Source organism: Bos taurus, chromosome 10, assembly GCF_002263795.3.
Source record: "Bos taurus isolate L1 Dominette 01449 registration number 42190680 breed Hereford chromosome 10, ARS-UCD2.0, whole genome shotgun sequence".
In the NCBI taxonomy this organism is placed as follows: domain Eukaryota; kingdom Metazoa; phylum Chordata; class Mammalia; order Artiodactyla; family Bovidae; genus Bos; species Bos taurus.
Window position 1 is genome coordinate 48,366,466 of NC_037337.1, and position 25,725 is coordinate 48,392,190.

Sequence of the window (25,725 nt, forward strand, 5' to 3'; positions counted from 1 at the left end):
AGGAGTCTTTTCCTTATAAATATAGAACTTTGGGTGTTCCTTCAATTTGCCAAGCTCATTCGCACCCTAGGATCTTTGCCCTTACTGTTTCCTTTCAAAACTTTTGGACAACTATGACTATAAAAAAATACCCAGTTTTCATTAGGGCAAAATCTGTTTCTAGTTGTTTTTACTTCCTTGGCTCCATTTACCCCACTGATGCCAATAGCATGTACCCTTGGCAGAAGAAGAGAGAGACAGGGATTGCTGGAACCAACCTTGCCTCCCAAGTGCCTGGGATGTGTGATGTAATTTTGCCCCTGGTTAACTTGAACATTTTTCTAATGTTAGTTTTGGGCTTTGACTTTAACTTGGATAGAGTAGGTCAGAATTCAGTAATATAAAAAATTGATTGTATGCTCTTTGTAATCATCATGTAAATGGTCATGTATATAGATTGCATGTTCTAGAGTTTACTAACCTTCTCTTACTTTGGAAAGTTTAGATTAAAATTGTTTTCTGTAATTTTTACAGATCTGTAAAATAGGAAATCCACTCATCCATCACCAAGAGGTGGCTACATTTGCTGGCCTTTGTTCAGAGAACAGAGTCTCCCTTGGAATTAAGACAGTTGACTGATTTGCATTGTTATATGACAGAGACCAACACAAAACTGTAAAGCAGTTTTCCACCAATTAAGAAAAAAAAAGACAGTTGAAATCTACAATCCAAGAAGAGGCCATTCACATTTTAGTTTAGAAATCTTAGCTAAGGGGCTGGGTAAACAGAGATCAAAAACACAACTTGTTCAACAAAAGAAATTCATAATACAGCTTAAGTGTGTACTGAATCTTTTATTAAAGTATCTTGGCTTATTAAATGCCATATGTAAGGATGCTTTCCAAATGCAGTTTTAATAATGATCATAAGTGTACTGCAGGGTAGTTTGAGCATCCATGAAAAGAGAGAAATATGCTTACACTGTGTGGTCATAAAACCTGTAAACTGCCATTTAGTAAGTGGCTAAGAAGTGAATTGCCACAGAAACCAAGACTTGTAGCAGCTGCAAATAAAGGAAAGAAGTTTCTAAATGCTGACACTGGTCATGAAACTGATATTTTATTTAGATGTCCTTGCAGCACAGAGCTCTCAGAAATCATGTTTATAGCCTTCGTGCAATAGAAATACAAGCAATCGTGTATATTTTGGCAGATAGTGCCCGATTTAGTTGTAATAATTCACAGCACTGCTTCGGGGCTTCCATGTTGCTCCAGGCAAAACCCTGTATTATAAATTATAGCACACAAAGCTGAATTTGACCTACCAGTTGATGCATAATCAACTGACTTAATTCTGAATATTAACTACACATTGTGGCCTAAAGGTTTTATGCTCTCTAAATGTAACAATAAATTATACAAAAATCTTCCTCTTGGGTGAAGCCTAAATATAAATAAATCCCCAATCTTCATACTATGCCACAAGACCGGTTACTATAGACACCAGAGAGAATATATTAATCATAAATATTATTGCCAAATAAAATAACTTTAGAATATCACTAAGTACCTGAACTAATTATAGAAACTTTGGGGAGGAGTTTCAGTACTTTAATAAAACACTTTCCCATTTGCCTCATTTCTTTAGTGGTAAATTGAAAGATATCACTTTGCTTCTATGATCAGGATGAGTAAAATATTTCACTTTAAAAGATTCATCCCAATCCCAGGTTCAGGGTATCGTCCTTATAAGTGCTTGGAAAATACTGTTCTATAAATGGATGAGTTAGGAATGTTTTGAAACATCATATAATCTGATCAAACCAGTCTTGAATTTGAAAAATGTGTATTTCTAGATTAAGCTATTTTGTTCTACAAATGACTTCCTGTGTGATACTTTCTGAGCAAATCGTGTAGCTTCTCTGAGCTGCTTTACTTGCTTATAAAAGGGAGATTAAGGGGAGAAAAATGACCCATTACTATCTCACAGAACTGTGATTTGTGAATACTTGAGACCAATGACTGTGAAGTGTTTTGAAATAATTATCTCTAATAAAGATGTTTTATTCAGGTAAGAAATGATCTTCTTTGCTATGCTTGCATCATGTAACCCCAACCCCTCCCTGGCCACAGTTGTCTGTACCTAGGGTAGACAGATTTTCACTTTTAAGAATCTGAACTGAGAGATCCATACCCAGAGAGTTGGCTCACAATTGTCCCTAACCTGGAAGTTCCTTCCTGGGGCCTGATTCTGTTTCCTGGCCCCAGTTTCCATGAGCTGTCTTTGCATCCTGATAATAAACCTCCCTTTCTTTGAGTGTAGGATTCTATTTCTGGCAATCAAACATTTCTAAGTCAACTTTGTACAAGTCCCTTCACTCATTTCTTCAGCACTTACCAAAATTCAAACTCAGGAATTTTTGGTTTAATAGTGGGGGGATAAAATATAAAATTGACTGTAATATGAGTCAAAAATGCCAATACATAGAAAAATACAAGTAGTGGTTCAGTAGCAGAAAGAAATAATATCTACCCAAAGATAGATACAGGTAGATTAGGAGAGTCCTAACAGATGAAGCCTTGCAGGTATTGTTTCTTGTTAAAAAATTTTTTTTATTTCCTATTGTTTGCTGTTGTTGTTCAGTTGCCAAGTTGTGTCTGACTCTTTGCAACCCCATGGACTGCAGCGTGCCAGGCTTCCATGTCCCTCACTGTCTCCTGGAGTTTGCCTGAGTGCATGTCCATTGAATCAGTGATGCTATCCAACCATCTCATCCGCTGTTGCCCTCTTCTCTTTCTGCCTTCAATCTTGCAAAGCATCTTTCCCACAGTTTTCTATTGCTGCTGCTGCTAAGTCGCTCCAGTCATGTCCGACTATGCGACCCCGTAGACGGTAGCCCACCAGGCTCGCCTGTCCCTGGGATTCTCCAGGCAAGAACACTGGAGTGGGTTGCCATTTCCTTCTCCAATGCATGAAAATGAAAAATGAAAGTGAAGTCACTCAGTTGTGTCCAACTCTTAGCAACCCCATGGACTGCAGCCCACCAGGCTCCCCCGTCCATGGGACTTTCCAGGCAAGAGTACTGGAGTGGGGTGCCATTGCCTTCTCCAGTTTTTTATTGGGGTATAGCCAATTAACAATATTGTGATAGTTTCAGGTGAAAAGCAAAGGGACTGACATGTGTCCATTCTCCCCTCAATTCCCCTTCCATCCACGCTGCCACATAACATGAAGCAGAGTTCCCTGTGATATACAGTAGGTCCTTGTTGATTCATCACTTCTTTTTTATGAACACCACCTCTATCATGGTGCAACTACCCATTCTGTCATCTGTGGACTGTAAGAATAGCTTCTCAACTGCTACCTTTGCCTTCAGGCTGCCCTCCATACCACTGTCAGAGTTATCAGGTAACATCAAACATATAATATCAGACATTGATCCTAAAATGACCCTTAAAAGACTCCCATGCCTATGGGTTAAGGTCCAGGGTCTGCACAATGCATTATGCATACTAGCATAGGGCATTTTAATAGATACTTGTTTAAGGGTCTGTCTTTTCTTCCTGAAGTAGCAAGTAGAGTGCCAGACAGGTGCTACTCATCTTTACATCTCCAGTGAGCATTTGGAAGGAGCTCATGGCAGGGGCTCAGGGAAATTATTGTTTAATTGGATGGCGATGACATTTGAATTGGTCCTGGAACAATAGCTTCAATTTTGAAAGGTGGATGTTGGGATAGAGGCTTTAAGGGCAGGAGAATAAGAGCCTGAACATGAAGAGGGCAGGAAAGTTCAGACCAGATTCAGGGAGAGTGTGTCATCCGGTTTGGCTGGAACAAAGGGAAGAGATAATGAAGTTAAAGACAGAAGAAAATGTTGGAAAAATCAGTTGGGATCCTGTCATGGAGGATTTTAATTTAAAAGATGTGAGCTTAATTTTGTAGGCACCAGGGAGCCACGTCCATTGAGCATAATGGTAATGTGATCAAAACCACCTTTTAAGGAGGTGAACCTCAGGGGTGCAGAAGGTGGACTGGAATGGAGATCCTGGATTACTCTCATCATGTTCCCAGGGAGGAGGGCCAGGCATGATCCCCCATGGTTTCCATCTTCTTAACTATTTCTTTATGTTTTACTGTTCTCTTTTTAGACATTTTTTTTTTAAAGAGTCATCTACCATGGCAGTCTCCTTTTCCTTCATCTCAGGTGTAGCAAGGATTTGGGGGGCTTTAAAGCATCTGATAGATATGAACAAGGGCATATCATCCCCATCCAGATGATCGCCCTTTCATTTTTAGTAACGCTGGGGAGATGGAAATGGTTTGATATGGAGACACGCTTGACCTGTTCTATTTTTGCCATGCTTTCAGGCGGCTTAACAAGAACACTGGGTTCCTGCTTCAGCGAGGGAATTGGAAGGTTTCACGTTCCCTCAGTGGCATTGGTTTCCCTGCTGGCTCCCCAAACTCAGCAAAATTCAGGAAGCAGGACCTCCAAGTCTCAGCTAACTTCTATCACAAATATCACTTCCTCCTTGAAGCCTTCTTTGATTTGTCACCATTCCCCAGGCCTGAGGTAACCCCCAAGTTCTATGGTATTTCCTTTTTCTACCTGAAATATGATTATCTGTAGTGTGACTCTGTATGCCTACTGGCCTGAAATTTCCTTGATAGTAGAATCAGGCCTTATTCATTCTTAATATCCTCCTCTCCTTCATTCAGTTTCATTGATGTCCATGTGTCTTGTACAAAGGAGGATCCAGTACTTTTTATTTGAATAGCACTTAATATTTTGCTCTTTCTTTTTTCTTTTGAATTTTCTATATATCAGCAAAGGAAGGCTTTACCATCTTCACTTTCATTTTTCAAATGAGAAAACTGAGTATTTGAGTGATGTACCTAAGTTTGCATAAAAAGACAAAAAAATTTTTTTTCCTTCCAAATTCATCAGTACTGTTTCTACTACACCATTCTACCTCATGCTGCCTGATGAATGAGAGGACTTGAATTTTCGTTAGGGTTTTATTTTTTTTTGAATTATGCAGAATTCTATTGAGGGAAGAACCTGTTGAGATGCCATCATACGGTCTCCAGCATCCTGGGGAGGCCCACATGACAAGCAGGGGAGTGTGCGAGAATTTCTTGATCTGTCTGAAATATTTAAAATTCAGCCATTAATCATAACAGCTGCATTCTGACTTCAAGTGATCAGCTACTAATGGTTTCGACATTCTGAGTTTGAGAAATTCCTATTAATTGTCCTTAAAAAAGGGCAGGAATGAATAATCTTGACTTCATTTGTGAGAAAAGAATCAATCTCTCTCACTCTTAGGTGCCCCTCCCTTTTTTTTTTTTTTTCCTCTTCAAAATGTTTTGATCTAAAATGCAGATTTTTTTTTCCCCCCTGGGCTTGTTTCTCTGGGTCTGACTTTGAATGGCTGCATGTTCTGAGAGGTTGAGTTTTGGCGGTCAGAATCACCAGGGTTGGGACTGGTGATAACAGGTGCTCTTGGATCAGTTCCCATGAGCTGGCTAAGCTTTAGAACACAGCCAGCCAGGGAGATGGGCAGAACTCTAGGCCAAAGAGGGTGAACACCCAACACATACTTATGATGATAGATTTCTTTCACATCAAGAAGACAGTATAACTTTAATGTGTGAGTACATACATATACCTGTGTGTATGTGTATCTGTGTGTATGTACAAATATGAGTAGGTGTCTATATGTCATCTAAATATAAACACCCTTTGCCATGTCTATGTAGGGGAACAGAATTTCCCACTCCCAAATATATCTCTTTAGTATATTAATTTTAAGCCGGTTATTTTCTGAGAAACAGCAGACATGGGAAAAACTCTGAACACCAAATAGGAGTTTCCCCTTTTAAGAAAAATTTACATTTACAACAGAAATCTCCATTTGTGAGGGTGTTTCATAGATATACTAGGAAGAGGAGGATGACCAAATCTTTAGACAGTCTTATCAGTGGAGAAGGCAATGACCTAAATCCATGTATTAACCTCACCTTTGTTTACTATGCTTTTCCTGGTTACCTCCCATAATTCACCTCCCATAAGTGTTCTCCCCACCCTCAACATCCTCTTGTGTCTTTAGCTGAAGATGGTATTTAAGGTGAGGGTTTCAGTCATTATGACAAGTTGCTCAGTTTTTTTGAGTCTCTCCCATGTACACGTTATTACTGTTTGACTTTCTCCTGTTAATCTCTCTGATGTCAGTTTAACTCTTAGACCAGCCTGAAGAACCTAGAAGGGCAAAGAAAAATTTATTCCTCCCCGACACCTACTTTCTACAAAAGCTCTTAAGCTCTCTCTTTTTTTTTTTTTTCACATTTATTTATTTATTTATATTTTGGTTGTGGTAGGTCTTCATTGCGGCTAGCCAGCTTTCTCTAGTTGTGGTGAGCATGGGCTAGTCTTCGTTGTGGTATGCAGGCTTCTCATTGCAGTGGCTTCTCTTGCTCCAGAGGACAGGCTTTAGATGTGTGGACTCGGCAGTTGTGGTTCGTGGGTTTATTTGCTCCATGGCATGTGGGATCTTCCTGGACCAGGAATTGAACCAGTGTCCCTTGCATTGCAAGGTGGATTTTTAGCCACTGGACCACCAAGGAAGCCCCAGTTCTTGGGTTTTATTCATAGGTCCTTTTAGTCTTTGCTCATAAATTCACTGAATTTGGTATGAAAATTTGGAGGTTTTCAAAATGGGTTAATTCTCATCTTAATCTACTGTGCAAGGTAATCAGTCCATGTTCAATAAATCACTAATGATTTCAGAAATACTGAACCATTCCATGTGACAGCATTCAATTACTAATATGTGAAGAGTTTAATTTTCTATCTGATGGGAACGTTTAAAAAATGTTTTTAGTTATTTGTGTTTAGATGTTTAGTTCATACTAAACCTGTGTATTAGTTTGCTATGGCTGCTGTTACAAACTACCGCAGACTGAGTGGCTTAACAGAAATCTATTGTCTCCCAGTTCTGGAGGCCGGAAGTCCAAGGTCAAGATGCCAGTATGGCCATGCTCCCTCTGAAGGTGCTAGAGAAAGCTCTTTTCCAGGCCTTTCTCCTAGTTCCTGCTAGTTCCTTGGCTTCTGACAGCGTGACTCCAATTTTCACATGGGATTCTCCCAGTGTGCATGTCTGTGTCAACATTTCCCCTTTTGATAAGGACACCAGTCATGTTGGATTAGAGTCCACTCTATGCCAGTTGAGATGAGTATGACCTCATCTTAATTGATTACTGTTTGCAACACCCTAATTCCAAACTAGGTTACATTCTGAGGTGCTGGTCCCCCCATTTATTTGGAGGGGGCTGCACTGTGTGGCTTATGGGATCTTAGTTCCCTGACTGGGGATCGAACCTGTGCCCCTGCAGTGGAAGTGCAGAGTCCTAACTACTAGACTGCCACGGAATTCCCTAGTCTTTCCAAATTGATGTCCTTCTTATATGCAAAATACAGTCACCCCAGTCCAATGTCTCCAAAGGACAACCCATCCCAGCACCAGTTCTTAAGTCCTAAATCTAATTCAAACATCATATAAATCAGGTATGGGTGTTACTCAGGGTATGATTTTTATCCTGAGGCAAAATTCCTCTTTACTGGTGAACCTGAGACTACAGACAAAATTCAATGATGGGACAGGCACATGATAGATAATCCATTCCGAAAGGGAGAAGTCAGAAGGAAAAGGCAAGCAGGTCTGAAATCTAGCAGTGTAAACTCCACTGGATTTTTTGCCTTAAAATAATCCTTCTTGGCCAGATGCTCTGTCCTCTGGGCCCATACAGGCAGCAACCTCACCCGCTCAGTTCTGAGCAGTGGCCCTTGCCTCTGGAATAGAAGTGGTTTTTCTCTCAGGGTCATTTCCCCCTTATTTGAAGGATCACCCATTTGCAGCCAAACAGCTCTATTTACCCATTTCCTGCCTGTAAGATACCCAGAGTCTGACAGCTTTCCTTCATTTTTGTCCTGGCTCTGTACCTTCTGGTTGTTGTATCCACAAATGACCTTACTGTTATCTGTAGCAAAATGTTATCTGGCCACGCCCCTGGTGCTCCATCCAGAACATGCAGTAGGTGCCAGTTTTTTTTGCAATATCATAGGATGAGAATTTTCCATATCTTCAAGTTCCAGTTTCTTTTTGCTTAGCAGCTCCTCGTTCAATTTCTTTCTCTCGTCTCAGCTTTTACTATAAGCAGCAAGAAGGAATCAGTCCACACTCTCAACACTTGACTTGGAAATCTCCTCCATGAAATATCCAGGCTTATTATTTTCAAGTTGTATTTGCCACAAACAGAAGAATGCAATTCAGCCAAATTTTCAGACACTTCATCACAAGTATTCCCTTTTCTAATTATATCTGCAATGACCCTGTTTTTTTTTAATTTATTTTTTATTGAAGGATAATTGCTTTACAGAATTTTGTTGTTTTCTGTCAAACCTCAACATGAATCAGCCATAGGTATACATATATACTCTCCCTTTTGAACCTCCCTCGCATCCGCCAGCCACCCCATCACACCCCGCTAGATACATACAGAGCCATACAGCAAATTCCTGTTGGCTATCTATTTTACATATGGTAATATAAGTTTCCATGTTACTCTTTCCATACATCTCACCCTCTCTTTCCCTCTCCCCATGTCCATAAGTCTATCCTGTATGTCTGTTTCTCCACTGCTGCCCTGTGAATAAATTCTTCAGTACCATTTTTCTAGATTCTGTCTATATGCATTAGAATATGTTATTTATCTTTCTCTTTCTGACTCACTTCACTCTGTATAATAGGCTCTAGGTTCATCCACCTCATCAGAATTGACTCAAATGCATTCCTTTTTATGGTTGAATAATATTCCATTGTGTATATGTACCACAACTTCTTTATCCATTCATCTGCTGATGGACATCTAGGTTGCTTCCATGTTCTAGCTATTGTAAATAGTGCTGTAATGAACCATGGGATACATGTTTCTTTTTCAACTCTGGTTTCCTCAGGGTATATGCCCAGGAGTGGGATTGCTGGGTCATGTGGTGGTTTTATTTCTAGTTTTTAAGGGAATCTCCATACTGTCTTCCAAAGTGGCTGTATCAATTTACATCTCCACCAATGATGCAAGAGCATTCCCTTTTCTCCACACCCTCTCCAGCATTTATTGTTAATAGACATTTTGATGAAGGCCATTCTGACTAGTGTGAGGTGATATTTCATTGTAGTTTTCATTTGCATTTCTCTAATAATGAGCAGTGTTGAGCACCTTTTCATGTGTTTGTTAGCCATCTCTATGTCTTCTTGGGAAAAATGTCCATTTAGGTTTTTTTTCCCACTTTTTGATTAGGTTGTTTGTTTTTCTGGCATTGAGTTGTATGAGCTGCTTGTATATTTTGGAAATTAATCCTTTGTCAGTTGTTTCATTTGTGATTATTTTCTCCCATTCTGAGGGTTGTCTTTTCACCTTGCTTAGCATTTCCTTTGCTGTGCAAAAGCTTTTAAGTTTAATCAGGTCCCACTTGTTTACTTTTGTTTTTATTTCCATTACTCTAGGAGGTGGGTCATGGAGCATCCTGCTTTGATTTATGTTATCGAGTGTTCTGCCTATGTTTTCCTCTAAGAGTGTTATAGTTTCCGGTCTTACATTTAGGTCTTTAATCTATTTTGAGTTCATCTTTGTGTATGATGTTAGTGAGTGTTCTAATTTCATTCTTTTACATGTAGCTGTCCAGTTTTCCCAGTGCCACTTATTGAAGTGGCTGTCCTTGCCCCATGTATATTCTTGTCTCCTTTGTCAAAAATAAGGTACCCATAGGTGCATGGGCTTATTTATGAGCTCTCTATAGTGTTCCATTGGTCTATATTTCTGTTTTTTGTGCCAGTAACATACTGTCTTGATGATTGTAGCTTTGTAGTATAATCTGCAGTCAGAAAGATTGATTCCTCCAGCTCCATTCTTCTTTCTCAAGATTGCTTTGGCTATTTGGGGTCTTTTGTGTTTCTGTATGAATTGTGAAAATTTTTGTTCTAATTCTGTGGAAACTGCCATTGATAATTTGATAGGGATTGCACTGAATCTGTAGACTGCATTTGTTAGTATAGTAATTGTCACAATATTGATTCTTCCTACCCAGAAACATGGACTATCTCTCCATCTGTTTATGTCATCTTTGATTTCTTTCATCAGTGTCTTATAATTTTCTGTGTACAGTTCTTTTGTCTCCTTATTTTTATAATTCAGTCACTCAGTCATGTCTGACTCTTTGGAACCCCATGGACTGCAGCACACCAGGCCTCCCTGTCCATCACCAACTCCTGGAGTTTACTCAAACTCATGACCATTGAGTGATGGACATCCAACCATCTCATCCTCTGTTGTCCCCTTCTCTTCCTGCCTTCAATCTTTTCCAGCATCAGGGCCCTTTCCAGTGAATCACTTCTTGGCATCAGGTGGCCAAAGTATTGGAGTTTCAGCTTCAGCATCAGTCCTTCCAATGAATATTCAGAACTGATTTCCTTTAGGAAGGACTGGTTGGATCTTCTTGCAGTCCAAGGGACTCTCAAGAGTCTTCTCCAACACCACAGTTCAAAAGCATCAATTCTTTGGTGCCTAGCTTTCTTTATGGTCCAACTCTCACATCCATACATGACTACTGGAAAAACCATAGCTTTGACTAGACCATACTTTGCCTTTGTTGGCAAAGTAACGTCTCTGCTTTTGAATAAGCTATCTAGGTTGGTCATAGCTTTTCTTCCAAGGAACAAGTGTCTTTTAATTTTGTAGCTGCAGTCACCATCTACAGTGACTTTGGAGCCCCCCAAAATAAGGTCTATCACTGTTTCCATTGTTTCCCCATCTATTTGCCATGAAGTGATGGGACCAGATGCCATGATCTTAGTTTTCTGAATGTTGAGTTTTAAGCCAGCTTCTTCACTCTCCCCTTTCACTTTCATCAAGAGACTCTTTAGTTCCTCTTCACTTTCTGCCATAAGTGTGGTGTCATCTGTATATCTGAGGTTATCAATATTTCTCCTGGAAATCTTGATTCCAGCTTGTGCTTCATCCAGTCCAGCATTTCTCATGATGTTCTCTGCATATAAGTTGAATAAGCAGGGTGAAAATATATAGCCTCGATGTACTCCTTTCTCGATTTGGAACCAGTCTGTTGTTCCATGTCCAGTTCTAACTGTTGCTTCTTGACCTGGATACAGATGTCTCAGGAGGCAGGTCAGGTTGTCTGGTATTCCCAACTCTTTGAGAATTCTCCATAGTTTGTTGTGATCCACACAGTCAAAGGCTTTGGCATGGTCAAGAAAGTAGAAGTAGATGTTTTTCTGGAACTCTCTTGCTTTTTCCATAATCCAATGGATGTTGGCAATTTGTCTCCTTAGGTAAGTTTATTCCTAGATAATTAATTCTTTTTGTGGCAATGGTGAATGGGATTGATTCCTTAATTTCTCTTTCTGATTTTTCATTGTTAGTATATAGAAACACAAGTGATTTCTATGTATTGATTTTGTATTCTCCAACTTTGCTAAATTCACTGATTAGCTCTAGTAATTTCCTCATACTATCTTTAGGATTTTCTATATACAGTATCATGTCATCTGCAAACAGTGATAGCATTACTTCTTCTTTTCCAATCTGGATTCATTTTATTTCTTTTTCTTCTCTGATTGCTGTAGCTAGGACTGCCAAAACTATGTTGAATAACAGTGGTGAAAGTGGACACCCTTGTCTTGTTCCTGATCTTAGGGGGAATGCTTTCAGTTTTTCACCACTGAGAATAATGTTTGCTTTAGGCATATCATATATGGCCTTTACTCTGTTGAGGTAGGTTCCTTCTATGCCCATTTTTTGAAGAGTTTTAATCATGACCCTGTTTCTAAATAAGGTCATATTCTGAGGTACTGGGGTTTAAGACTTTAACAGGTGAATTTTGAAGGGACACTTTTTTTTTTTTTTTTGCTGCATCAGGTCTTAGTTGCAACAGTTGGGATCTCTGATCTTTTTTGCAGTGTGTGGGCTCTTTAGTTGTGGCCTGCAGATTCTTAGTTGAGGCATGCAGGATCTAGTTCCCTGACTAGGGATCAAACTGAGGCCCCCTGTATTGGGAGTGTGGAGTCTTAATCACTGGACCGTGAAGGAAGTCCCTGAGGGAACACTATTAAACCCATGAAAGTGAAAGTCACTCAGTTATGTCCGACTCTTTGCGACCCCATGGACTACATAGTCCATGGCATTCTCTAGACCAGAATACTGGAGTGGATAGCCTTTCCCTTCTCCAGGGGAGCTTCCCAACCCAGGGATTGAACCCAGGTCTCCCGCATTGCAGGTGGATTCTTTACCAGCTGAGCCACAAGAGAAGCCCAGTAAACCCATAGCAACCTGTTAAGTTTTCAGTTTTTTAGAAAGACCTAACTACCCCCTCACTCAAGTTCCAAATTCAATTTTGACATAGGTATCCTTATATGACAAGACAGCCACCAGAGGTATCAGTGATAAACTAGTCAGTTTCTATGGAATCAAATTCAAGGCAGCATGACTGCCTAAGGCAAGATCTTAGTTCTATGTCCCAGCCCAGCTATACTGACAATGACTAAACAATAGCCACCCTTTACCTTATTTCTACAGTATATGAAAGACTATCCTAATAGTCCTAATAGTTATTACATAACCTTAGAAAAACCCTTCAAAGTACTATTTGTAGTGCCCATTTTATAGATTAGGAAACTCTTGCTCATACTGACCTGAGTTTGACTTACTTGCTCATGGTCACAGACCGCAGATCCATGCCTAGCAGTGTTTCAGAAACTTGTCATGACTGAGTCAGTCTGAAATCATCTGTAGACCTGGTGTTTGACTTGCTTTGGCTGACTCATCTTCACAGCCTCACCCCTGTCAGGGGCCTAGGTCCAGGTATCCAGGGATCTTTCCCTTTAGAAACAATTCACAAGCATTCTTATATCCTTGCTTGAGAAAATGATTAAGTTGTAGGTAGAGCTCATGTTTTGTCTATGCCAGAGGCCAAAATTTGGAGATACCCAGGAGAGAGGGTGTTGTGTTTGTGAACGTCATCTATCTCATGTAACATGGAACAAGAAATTTGATATCTGCACATTAAGTCAGTTTCAAAAGATTATGGCAAACTCTAGTCACACATTTGGACTTCTCCTCAGTGACCCACAATGGATCTCCTATTCCACAAATTCATCTCAATGTGCTTTGAGTCTGTTTATAAATGGCTTCTACCACCTCCAGGGCTAGTAAGTCCCCCAGATTTCCTACCTGCTGTGTAAAGTTATATTTCCTTTTAAGTGTTCCCTCATGGCTTTCTTCCAATTTGGAGACTGCTCCCTAGTCCTCAGGTGTAGGGTTAGCTGAACAAGGCCATGTACAACTTCTCACTTCCCTTCATCATTATCTTCGGAGACTTTGATTAGATTGTTTCCGAGCCCTGGTCTTTTCAGGCAGAGGAAGCTGTATTGTTTGAAACCTTTCCTAACACTGCAGAGCCTGCTTCCCCTTCATCATCCTGGCTTTCCATCACTCCAGGTCTGCTCCAGCTGTTAATCTCCAGAAATGTGGTACCCAGGGCAGCAAGGGGCCTCCCAGGCAGGACCCCTACCTGCACCCCTTGCCAGTAATAATGAAATCTCTTGGCCCCATCTTTCTTGTTCTCATCCCCCTGAAGGTTCATTCCACCAGGCGTGTCCCTCGGAGAATTCTAAAGTGACAGATGTCCCATGAAAAGGAAAGCAAATTTCCTCTGGGGTCACATCATGTACTGTCATTCCAAGTGTCTGATTTTAGATTCTGAAGTTCTGAAAGCCCCCGAAGAGTGGAAGCTCCTGCTGTGAGGCTGCATGGCTAGCTAGGACGAGCTCTTGAAGTGGGCTTTATTTCAAGTGTGAGGACCTGGTTTATTAGAAGCCAGGGGGAGAAAAACCCACACCTGAGACTGCTCACATGCTTGTGAAATTCAGACATGAGAAGAAACATTGTTGGGATCAATCAGCATCAGCTGGCCACCTGGTTGGAGGGAGATGGCAAGAAGGGAATGGGGAAACTTTGAAAATCCTGCCTTGAATAGAGCGCCCTGACTCCCTGGGGTTGGACCAGGATGAATGAGATCTGCTTTGGCTTGAGCTGACATCCAGTCCCTGGAGTGAATGGTGTTGGCCGCAGGAGGCAGGGGATTCTGTTCTTCTTTTTCAATAGAGTCTTTGTGGTGCCTGGTTTAGAATCTCTCAACCTGCCATCCCCACTCTCTTTGAAGGATGGCTTGTCAACACTGAGTGTTGGGTAAACCTTGAAAAGGTAGTCTTGTTCTTGGCCCAGTGCTAATTTAAAATTAGGTTTTCCTCCATATTTGCAACTGAATATCAACTCAAAGACTTGACTTAACTAAGAGTAGGCCAATAAGAAAGAAAAATAACCATATTAGTGATAGCTCTGCCTTTTAGGAAACACTCACTGAAAAGTGTTTTTTTTTTTTTTTTACCCAAAGTGACACTATTTTCTGTTCAACCACTTGTAGGTAGAGAAACCCAAATGGGAAGATGAGAGAGGCAGGGTTAGAGAGGAAAGACTGAAATGAGCAGTCTTTTAAGCCAGCCAAATACAATCACTTCCAGTGGTTTCAGAAAGGTGATTAACCTCTCTGGGATAATGATATCTATTACATAGGTTTGACTTGAGAAAAAAATGTTATAAAGCCTATAAGGTGATTAACACAGTATACAGAGCATGGCAGGTAAACACTAGACATTCTTTTTCATTTCAAGAGGCACTAAGGTTTTTCTGCAAAGGGAAATCTTGCCAGTATATAATCATGCATTATCTCTTTGTTTAATTTCCTTTTTGTATATGCTATGGAGAAAGATATATGAACCAATAGCAATGTGTTCCAAGAGGGTTAGTTATGACTGTAGAGGGTGGGCCCAGGAGACAGTCCCTTCATCCTTCCTCAGAAGGGCACAGACAGGAAGTGAGCAGGATGTCATTTGAGGAGGCAGGGAAGATCTGTGATGGAGGTTGTCACTGATGACAGGTTGAGAAAAAATGGTCTTACTCCAATAATAAAATAATAGTTAATAATAGAGCAAATATTAGAACCCAATGTATTGGTTATGTGGTGTTTACTAATACAGGTAGTGAACACATTAATTTTTTGATTTTTGACAAGTGGAAACCTGTTCTCTGATAAAGAACTAGAGAAAATGGCAAGACATGAAAACTTGGATAACCACTTCCCAGGTGGCTCAGCGGGAAAGTATCTGCCTGCCAATGCAGGAGATGCAGGTTTGATCCCTGGGTTGGAAAGATCTCCTGGAGGAGGAAATGGCAACCCACCCCAGTATTCTTGAGTGGAAAATCCCATGGACAGAGGAGCCTGGCAAGCTACAGTCCATGGGTTGCAGACTGAGTCACTGAGCACACACTCACAAAAACATGTATAGAAGTTGCAGGGCTCAAAGGGACTCATTACTTAAGCATATCTTGTGGTGGGTGAAACAGAACCCAGCCACCTAAGATGGCCCAGGTCTGTTGTCTGTGGGCAGTCTGACCTCTTCTACCTGCCATTCCATTCTGTCATCTTCTGGGACAAGTACCCATTGCAATCCTTTTCTTCTCCATGTCCTCCTTCTCAGCACTTCAGGCTGATTTAGAAGATCCCTCCTTGAGGCCCTCACTGTACCCCTCTATGTGCTTTTTAATAAGTGCGTTTCATGAGTTACTCTTGATCTTATGGGATCTTCTTTAGGGAAAAGAATACAAAATTCAGCATAAAATTATTTGGAATGAGCAAAGAAATCATACCAAATTAAAAATATTGAATAGCCAACATATTCCACAGGTGTCCCGGACTGGAAAAATCATTCACTGCTTTAATCAGTTAAGTAACTGATAAATCTCTTTATTTGTACATTTTTGGGGTCACAGTCTGATCACTTTTTCCCATGACAGTGTTTTGGAATATTATCTACAGTGAAAATAGATAATTCACTCTTTTATCATAGTTGATTGAAATTGGTTTTTATTATTCATGACTTGGAATGATTTCATCCATCTTCACAACGTGGTAATTTCATGTAAATTCTTAGCATTTCTGTCAAGTTTGGGAAAACAATCATGCTCTTTTCCTATGAAAACTGTAAGATTTCAGGGCATTTCCCTTTTTTTGTTATTGTTCATTGACTAACCTTCGGTGTTCTTTGAATTGATTTTTTTAAGGAATGTTCCTGGAATATAGAATGGCTGGCAATAATTTAATTGTACTTGAAAGTTATCATATTCTGCATAAATATATTCCACTAAACTCAAAATGGTTCCTCAATTCAACTTCCCAAAAGCTGCATCCACCCCAATGCTCAAGATCACTAAAATGGCCTCTGACACTTAAGGGGAAAGATAAGTAAGGGTAAATTGGGTTGGTAAGAGACAGTAGTAAACTCACTGAAGTTAAGTTACCTTTTGCAAGATTTATACAATCATATGACCTTAACCTTCACTTGTGTCATGGTTAATCTGCCTCTACCTGTTGGCTCTAGACCTTCCCCCACTGCCACTTGGTGGAGGGTCAGGCAGATAAACAAAGAGGGTACTCCAGGCCCTGTATACACATCCCAGTAAGGCCTTTCTTTCTGCCTCCCTCCATCCAGCTCCTACTTAGCCTGCCATGTCCAGCTCACACACTGCCTCCTTCACCATGACCACCTGGTCTTGTATTGTTCCAGCTTCCCCCCTGCCACTGCCACATTCCCAGCAAGGCAGTCATCAACCTGGGGGCAAGGGCACCGAGCACAGCTCTGGCACTTGATACAGGTACTCAGCGAACCATTCTTGGTCGATGGATTTGAAAATCCATCTGTTTTCTAATTGGTTAACTAACTGGTGACTGCCATGCTGACCTGGACCACTCACTGAAACCAGATGTTTCTCCTAGTTATTTTAAGGATTGCTTTCTAAATGGAATTTTGACTCCTTTTTCCAAAGATAAAGGAAAGCATGCTGGGTTATTGCTCTCTGCCTACAGAATGTAGAGAAGAGAAAAGCCTTTCATAGACGACTGATCTCTAAAACAGATGTGCCAAGTTCCTTGGGCTAAAAACTCTTTAGTTGGAAATGAATCAGGGCATTTTTAATATGACTTTTCAGAACATGTACTTTGAGCAATACTAATAATGATCAGTGTGATGGTGACTTGGTTTAAAGGTTCTGAGGATCCAGAGTGCTAATAAAACTGCCCAGAGGAACATGAGATCATCTGGTAGAGCAGAACTAATGAAGGACCCACTGCACAAAAGTGTCTCTTGTCAGAGAGAAAGTATTTGTGTGTGGTCTCATCCAACGATGTGCTTGACAAGGACAGAAATAGAAAGCCGTTTGTGGCCACCTGACAGAGATGTTCCTAGTGCCTTGGTTTATTATCCTACTATTGTGCTTCCTTCTTTCCTAAAAATCTTTTTTTTTTCTTTTCCCTCTTTGCCTTTGCAGTGGGCTTCCGCACCTTTGGTGAGTTTTCATCAGCACATTTCATTCTTAACTGAACAATGAAAAGATCAGGGAGGGAGAAGGGAGGAAATGAGTCTATTACTAATTGTAATAAGGAAGTCAGGGGGAATTGTGCTGGCTTCCTTGTTGTTCATCCAAATCATGCTGTTAATTTTCCTTGACATATACAAGAGGGAGATAAGGGTTCTTGTGTTTAAACAAAGAACCATGAGCATTGGGGGCCTCCTACATGTTAAGATGACACTTAGTATTTATTGAGAACCTACTGTGGACCAAGCTCTGTGCTTTGCATGGAAGCTAGAGGAAAAAGACAAATCTCCTGTCCTCAGGGAGCTCAGAAGATCTCTAGTCTGACATTTGTCATCCTTACAGCACAGCGATGGTGATCCTTGACTGGATGCCTTTTGTGTGTTAAGAACTGTGACAGCTCCAGTGAGCTAAGACACCTTTGTCCAAGGAGGTCAGACCAGGACCTGCATCATAATGGCAGAGAGCAGTCAAGCCTTATATCCATGGGAACAGAGGGAGAAATCGGTGTGAGCTGTAAAGAAGAGAAAGGGCAGAAGTGGAACACAGGCATTTGCTTACAAAGGTTAGCTTACAGCAGTCCTAGGAACTGTTATCCTCTCTAAAATATGAGACGTTCTGCCTCCACGTGGTTGGGTCTTCTTCTCTATGTCCCGTAGCTGGACACTACTGCTGCTGCTGCTGCTAAGTCGCTTCAGTCATGTCTGACTCTGTGTGACCCCATAGATGGCAGCCCACCAGGCTCCACCATCCCTGGGATTCTCCAGGCAAGAACACTGGAGTGGGTTGCCATTTCCTTCTCCAGTGCATGAAAGAGAAAAGTGAAAGTGAAGTCGTTCAGTTGTGTCCGACTCTAGCAACCCCATGGACTGCAGCCTACCAGGCTCCTTCATCCATGGGATTTTCTAGGCAAGAGTACTGGAGTGGGGTGCCATTGCCTTCTCTGGTAGCTGGACACAGAGCTTCTCAAAAGTTGAACAGGTCTTTACGTCTGTGTATCATCAAAACATCTTGGCACAGGATAAACCCTCAAGAAGTCCTTGGGGAGTGAAGAAGTACCTAAACATTCTGGAAGCAGATTTCAAACTTAGAACTCTCTGATTCCAGAGTCTGTGGTCTTCTCTTCCATAGTGAGTGCTGCTGATGAAATGGAGAAGCCCAGCTGAGTAGCAAGCTTGGGGAAACAGACCTAAGTCCATTGTTGAACATCCTGAGTTTTAGTGATGATGGAATTCCTTAAGGTCCCTGGGAAACGTGGGTCTGATGCTGAGGAGTGAGGTCAGAGGTGAAGGCGTATTCTAGAACCTTAGGGAATGGGCAGAAGAGCTGAGATGAATGGAGACGGAGCAGAGAGGGGTCTGGGTATGGGGAAAGTGACCTTCGTAGTGTTATTTGGATGGTCCAGGTTGCATGGGCCATAAAGATCCTTCAGTGAACTACCTCATTTTGTAGGTGAGGAAACTGAGAACTGAGAGGTTAAGTGCACACACAGTTGGTGGCTGGACTCTTGCTAGAACCCTGACTTCTGGGCTCCCTGCACCTGCCTGTCCAGTGAACTGCTTGGGTTACCCATGAGCAAATATTTAATGTGTCCACAGTCACTGGTATCCATCATTGCTTTGTATTTCTACTTTTTTAAATGGAGGTTGAGGGCAACAAGACAAGCATTAGATCCTGAGAAAGGGTCTTGTGTCATGTGTGTGTGTGTGTGTGTGTGTGTGTGTGTGTGTGTGTGTGTGTGTGTGCAGGAGCAGGCAGGTCATTTGGTCATTGGTCTTTAAAAAAAATGAGATTCCTCATCACCTGACAGTGGAGATCTGGTAGTGTCCGGCATTTAGCATGACTCTCCATTTGATTTTACACGAATATTGCAAGGACCTGGTGGAATGATGTAATAAAGAATATCCTGTGTACAAATTTGATAAGCTCTTAACAATATGGTGCCTGACAGCCTCTCACTTAGAGAGAAGACGTTCTGTCAATCAGCATGAAACATGCTAAAATCTCTGCTTCCATAACGTTCTTTGTGCCTGCAAAGCAGCTTTCTTCTCTCTGACTCTAAGTGTCTTTAATATAATATGCCAACTGTGGCAATTGGAAGCATAACGAACAGTAAGTTGCTTTCTTAACTCTCAAGAACTTGTTATTCCCCTGACACCAGCAAGACTCTTCTTCCGAGCGATGCTACATTAGCACTTTATTCCATACTCCATCCACTGCTGTCTCCCCCACTTGGAGGGCAGGATGGAAGCAAACAATTGTTGATCGGGCCTCTGCCCTAAGCTTGGCACTCTGTCAGATGATCTGTTAACACTCTTAATCCTCCAACAGTCTTGGAAGGGTGGTGGGTGAGGGCCATGATAGTGTCCTCATTGTAGAGATCAGGAAACTGTTATGGACCGAACTGAGTCCCTCCTAAATTATTATGGGTAAGCCCTAATACTCAGTGGGTCTATATTTAGAGAAAAGGCCTTTAAAGAGGTAATTAAAGTTAAATGAAATCATAAGGGTGGGGCCCTAATCCAATAGGTTTGGTGTCTTTGTAGGAAGAGGGACCTCAGGGTTTTGCACACACAGAGAAAAGGCCACGTGAAGACACAGCAAGAAGGCACCACCTGAAAGCCCAGGAGAGAGCCTCAGGAGAAACCAAACCTGCTGACATCTTGATCTCAGACTTCTAGCTTCCAGATCTGTGAGAAAATAAGAGTCTGTTGTTCAAGCCCAACGTGTGGTATTTTATTATGGCAGCTCTTGCCAAACTAATACCCTGTGGCTCAGGGAAATTATTCACCTAGAAATGACTATTTCCCCAATTTGGAGAATCAGAAGAAGAATCAGAAGAACACCCCAAGGGTGGAGGTAGGGGCTTAGGAGACGTGGGCTTACATCCTGGCTGTGTGGCTAATAAGTTGTATGGCATAGAGAGAGTCGCTGCATCTCTCTGGGCCTGTTTCTTTATCTACTGAAAGTCAAATAAGCAAACGATTGAGCTCTGGCATCTCTTCAAACTCTGAAATCTCTCTTTTTGACAATTTCTTCTATGCTTAATTTCCTTATTTGTGAAAGGAGATAAGAATATCTATGCTAAACAATCTGAGGAATATACAAACCCCAGTGAGTTAAATTAAAGGCAGGACTAAGTGTGTGGAAGATGACATAGCCCACAGATGTGCCTGCACTTGACTCAGCTCCTTCCTAGCCAGGGGTCCTGGATAAGTGCTCTCACTGTTTCTAAGCTTCCTTTAGTTCGTCTACAAATGGGCAGAACAGTGCTCCTTAATTTAAAGGACTGTAGTGAAAAATAAGCGAGATGCTCCCTGGAACAAGTTCAACATTTACAATGTTGGTCAAAACTGACTACATTGAAGTCATGATGTACAAATAGGTTGTAACCTTCAGTTTGGAACCACCAGAATATTCCATGGCATTCTATGAGCAGTCACTTAGCTGGAACTTTGTGAAGTGTGTACCTCTGGGGCAGGATGTCAGTATAGGAAGTCTTGGGCTATAGAGTTAGACCTGGGCTAATAAGATCCCAGGCTGGGGTAAGACCCTGTTTCCTCATAACTTTTGCAGAGGAATTGTAGGGTTGGGTTGATCACATGTTTGTCAAAATGTCTGACTTTTCCTGGCCCAAAGCAGGACTTCAGTAAACATTAATTCTCTTCTCATTTCTAACCAAGTGGAAATACATAATCTCTGATAATATAAGCAGTTTCCTAGAACACCTGGCCCTGCTATGTCTGTCTGTTAGGTTCAGCTAGTCTTTGATGAGAAACAAAAGGCTGCTTATCTACACTGATTGCTTTGAGGGGCTTCTTTGGGATCGAATATCAATAACTCTGGTGTTGCAGAGGTGCCTGTGTATTGTTAGCGCTCAATGAATTTGGTGGTTAGGGACCTTACAGTGTAGAAGAATGAAATGTTCAGCCTTGGTTAGATGTCTTTTCTGAGTAAGAAACTGTTCTGCCTACAAATCAAGGTGATGTGAGTGTCCAAAGCATTGCTTATTATGAATGGGGTGCCTTTAATATGAATCCAGGGCGAGAGTAAATTTACCAACAGCTGATCCAATAAAAATATTGCACCACCTGATGAGCAATTAGGTGAGATGTGTCTGAGTGCCCCTTCCTTGATTTCAGACATTTTATAGCCCATGTATGCCTTCCCACTACACATCCTTGCTCACAACCTGGATTTAGTATAACCTAGTCATCATGATCTGCCTGTGTCTCAGACACAATCCTGGGAAGGTGTAAGCTGGAGCTAATGGCATATAGAAGGAAAACATAATTTGTTTTCTGTTCTTTGTCATTTTACAACTCACAGGCACTTGCTGATCCACCATAGACTCCATTCATTTTGCCTCTGGTGCTCTCAGACCCCATTCTCTCTGCGTGCTCCATTGTCACTTCATGCTAGCTGCAGGAGATGGAGAGTGAAAGCAAGACTGTCTTCCCCCTCACTCTGTCCCAAGTATGGACCCAGGCTTCCCCACTGCATAACAAGACTCTTGCATCTAACACACTTGACTGAGGACTGGAGTTACGTAGGGGCATGACAACAGAGAACTCAACCCGATACCCCTGTCCCTGAAATCCATCACTGGCCATGCACCATCACTGAAAGCTCCTCCTCAACCTACCATTAAGCCTTGCCTCCATCCAGAAAGTGCCCACTCTTTCATTCATTCAGATAAGAACCCTCCTTTCCATTTTCTCTCTTACTTATATTCTGCCTCCCTCTGGTACTCCTTATTCCTGATATCCCAGGGAACCCTAACCTCAATTTATAGTGCAATAGCTTCTCCCTCAAGGACCTGCTTTATCATGCAGATTAGTTCAGTTCTTGGTTCTTCAATCTCTCCCCTCCTTTGCAGAAAACCCATTGCAGGCCCATAACCTTTAAAAATCATCTTCACTCCTGAGATATATGGTGTTTTACTCTTAGAAATTGGAAATACTCGCAGACAGCATTTTGTTTTGGTCCACTGTGATCAGGATGGTTGTTAGCTGATGCCCTTTGAGTAGGATGCCTTTAACAACTCCCTTGCCCACCCCTGAAGTTACCTCCTGGATCTCACACTGTTTCTGGGGCCAAACCTTCTTTCTCTTTTTTCTAGTTGGCCAGCTTCTGGAGTGATAGGAACTATTGAAAAATGGACTTTGTTCTCCAGAAGAAAGGACTGGGTCTTGGTCACAGTTAGGGAGGGACTGTGTCTGAGCAAGACTGAGTCAGCCAGAGGCTAGTTTCCATGGAGCAGGACTGAGTGTCAAATATAACCTTGCCCTTAGTGGCACCCCTCTGGCAGTAGGTAATAATAGATCCTGGATCCCCTGTCAGGAAACATCCAAGGAGTAGAGATGTCTGGCATGTGTGGAGGACATTAGATGCATTAATGTGTTGTTAGGAGATGATGGGAACAGATATTCAAACCGGGGACTTGGCTCTTATCAGTACGGCTCTTGGTCTATTGGGAGAGAAATTACTTTTTAACTTCAGTTGCACAGCATGTGTTCAGATCTGTGACTCTGGTTTTGGAGTCACCAGTGGAGATGCGCTGAAGCTGACAGAGGTGACAGCTTCTCACATATGGAAAACTGAATAATAACAATTCCAATTTTGAAGAAGGGCTGGAAATTGCGTTTTCAATTCTAATACAAGGCAGGGACTGAGATGAATAGATTCAAATTGGAATTTGCCAGAGCTCACTATTTTCCTTTTTAAGTGACAAAGGAAATAATGGCTGATGAAGTCCCTCTAGGGGATCTGAGAAAGATTCTGCTATTTTAAAAAATGAGATTCCACATAGAGGCTATTAATTACTACCAGCCATTTGATAAATGTAGCATTAACTGGTTTAACAGGATCAAACACCAATTTACCCATAATGCTCTGGCTGGCCTAGTTGTAAACAGAGACTTCTGATCACTCAGAGAGGAATATCTTCTTATAACAGTTATAAACTGGCCATTTTTGTTTTAATAAATGGTTTGATGAATCTCTGAATATAAAATAATAAATATAAATTATTTTGGAAAATTACTATCAAACAAAGTTGAGTACGTCAAGGCTGTATATTGTCACCCTGCTTATTTAACTTACATGCAGAGTACATCATGTGAAATGCCAGGCTGGATGAAGCACAAGCTGGAACCAAGATTGCCGGGAGAAGTATCTATAACCTCCGATATGCAGATGACACCACCCTTATGGCAGAAAGTGAAGAATAACTAAAGAGCCTCTTGATGAAAGTGAAAGAGGAGTGAAAAAGTTGGTTTAAAACTTAACATTCAGAAAACTAAGATCATGGCATCCAATCCCATCACTTTGTGACTAATAGATGGGGAAATAATGGAAACAGTGAGAGACTTAATTTTTGGGGCTCCAAAATCACTGCAGATAGTGATTGCAGCCATGAAATTAAAAGATGTTTGCTCCTTGGGAGAAAAGCTATGACCAACCTAGACAGCATATTAAAAAGCAGAGACATTACTTTGCCAACAAAGGTCCATCTAGTCAAAGCTATGATTTTTCCAGTAGTCGTGTATGGACGTGAGAATTGAACAATAGAGAAAGCTGAATGCCAAAGAACTGATGCTTTTGAATGGTGGTATTGGAGAAGACTCTTGAGAATGCCTTGGACTGCAAGGAGATCAAACTGGTCAATCCTAAAAGAAATCAGTCCTGAATATTCATTGGCAAGACTGAAGCTGAAGCTGAAACTCCAATACTTTGTCCACCTGATGCAAAGAACTGACTTACTAGAAAAGACCCTGATGCTGAGAAAGATTGAAGGCAGGAGGAGAAGGGAACGACAGAGGATGAGATGGTTGAATGGCATCACTGACTCGATGGACGTGAGTTTGAGTAAGCTCCGGGAGTTGGTGATGGACAGGGAAGCCTGGTGTACTGCAGTCAATGGGGTCGCAAAGAGTCGGATACAACTGAGCAACTGAATTAAACTGAAAGCTGGGTTTATGTGGGAGTAGGAGAGACCAAATCTTGAGTCCTAGACTCTCAGAAGAATAGAATGTTTGTAAAATTACTATGTTCTAAAATGCAAGTTACTTACAAATTGTTTTTTTTGTATTTTTGGCCATGCTTCATGAAATGTGGAATCTTAGTTCCCCAACTAGGTATTAAACCCATGATGTCTGCAGTGGAAGTCTGGAGTCTTAACCACTGGACCACCGGGGAAGTCCCTCAAGTTACTTTTGATCTCAATTAATTTTGAGAGTGTATAAGAGCTTAAGCTCTGGAATCAGAGGCAAATTAACATGAGCCCATATCCTAACTTGGTTTCCAGTTCGTACTTAGTTAACTAGTTCACATGGGTTACTGGCCTCCGCCCTCAAGAAATCAGCCCTAGGTTAAGCTTTTATTTGAATAGATTTACCTTTACATTGGGATCACCTATCTAAAGATGCTGGTTTATGACTTGGAGAAGGGAGGATCTAGCACACTAATCCTTTCTTAAAAGCTATCAATTCTAGACAAAAATACCAAAAAAAAAAAACAACTCCTTGAGGGATTTGGAGACTGAAATGAAGTAGGCAGATTTTGGGGGTGACTTGAACCTTGAAGCAAATAACTCCCATAGAGTAAGTTCCATGGCTCAGTGGCAGCTGAAACTGACACAGAGCCCCCTGAATTTTTGAACAGAGGAAGTAGGGGAAAGAACCTAGGTCAACCAGGGATGCCAGGGTACGAGGGGAGAAATCCCTGAAAGGAAGGAGTTAGAGAAGAGCAACTCCAAATTCTGTTTCAACTCAGCCCAAGTCTCTGGCTAATCCCTCAGTTATGAATGTCTGGGACAAACTGGAAGCATCGTGCAGCTAGGGCTTAAAAGACTAAACTGAGGTTGGAACTCTCCCCAACCCAGGTGTGACAGTGTGTGGTCGTGAGCCTGACCAAGTGAATGGTCTACTGAAATAAAAATGTCAACACTCTTTGAAGACATAGAATACAAGTCTTTACAACTAGAATATAATACAAAATTATTCAGTCTATTAAGAGCCAGGAAAATGTGACCTAGTCTCACGGGAAGAAACAATTAACATATGCCAACCCACCTATGTTTGTTCTTTTGGGCTGCTGTAATAAACAGCCACAAAATGGGTGGTCTAAATCAACAGAAATTTATTCCCTCACAGTTGTGGAGGTCAGAAGGTTGAAATCAGTGTCTCA

General features: G+C 41.3%; 1 long non-coding RNA gene across 7 annotated transcripts in view; it reads left to right on the forward strand.

The window, feature by feature from the left end:
- Positions 1-25,725, forward strand: part of LOC132346370 (uncharacterized) — a 284,917-nt gene that overhangs the window by 61,935 nt on the left and 197,257 nt on the right. The window contains exon 5 of one of the 7 annotated variants that reach the window (XR_009496196.1): positions 4,348-4,552. The exons of the other annotated variants lie outside the window; for them this stretch is intronic. This is a non-coding gene — a long non-coding RNA (uncharacterized lncRNA). The remainder of the gene's footprint in view (positions 1-4,347; positions 4,553-25,725) is intronic. 7 annotated transcript variants of the gene reach the window in all.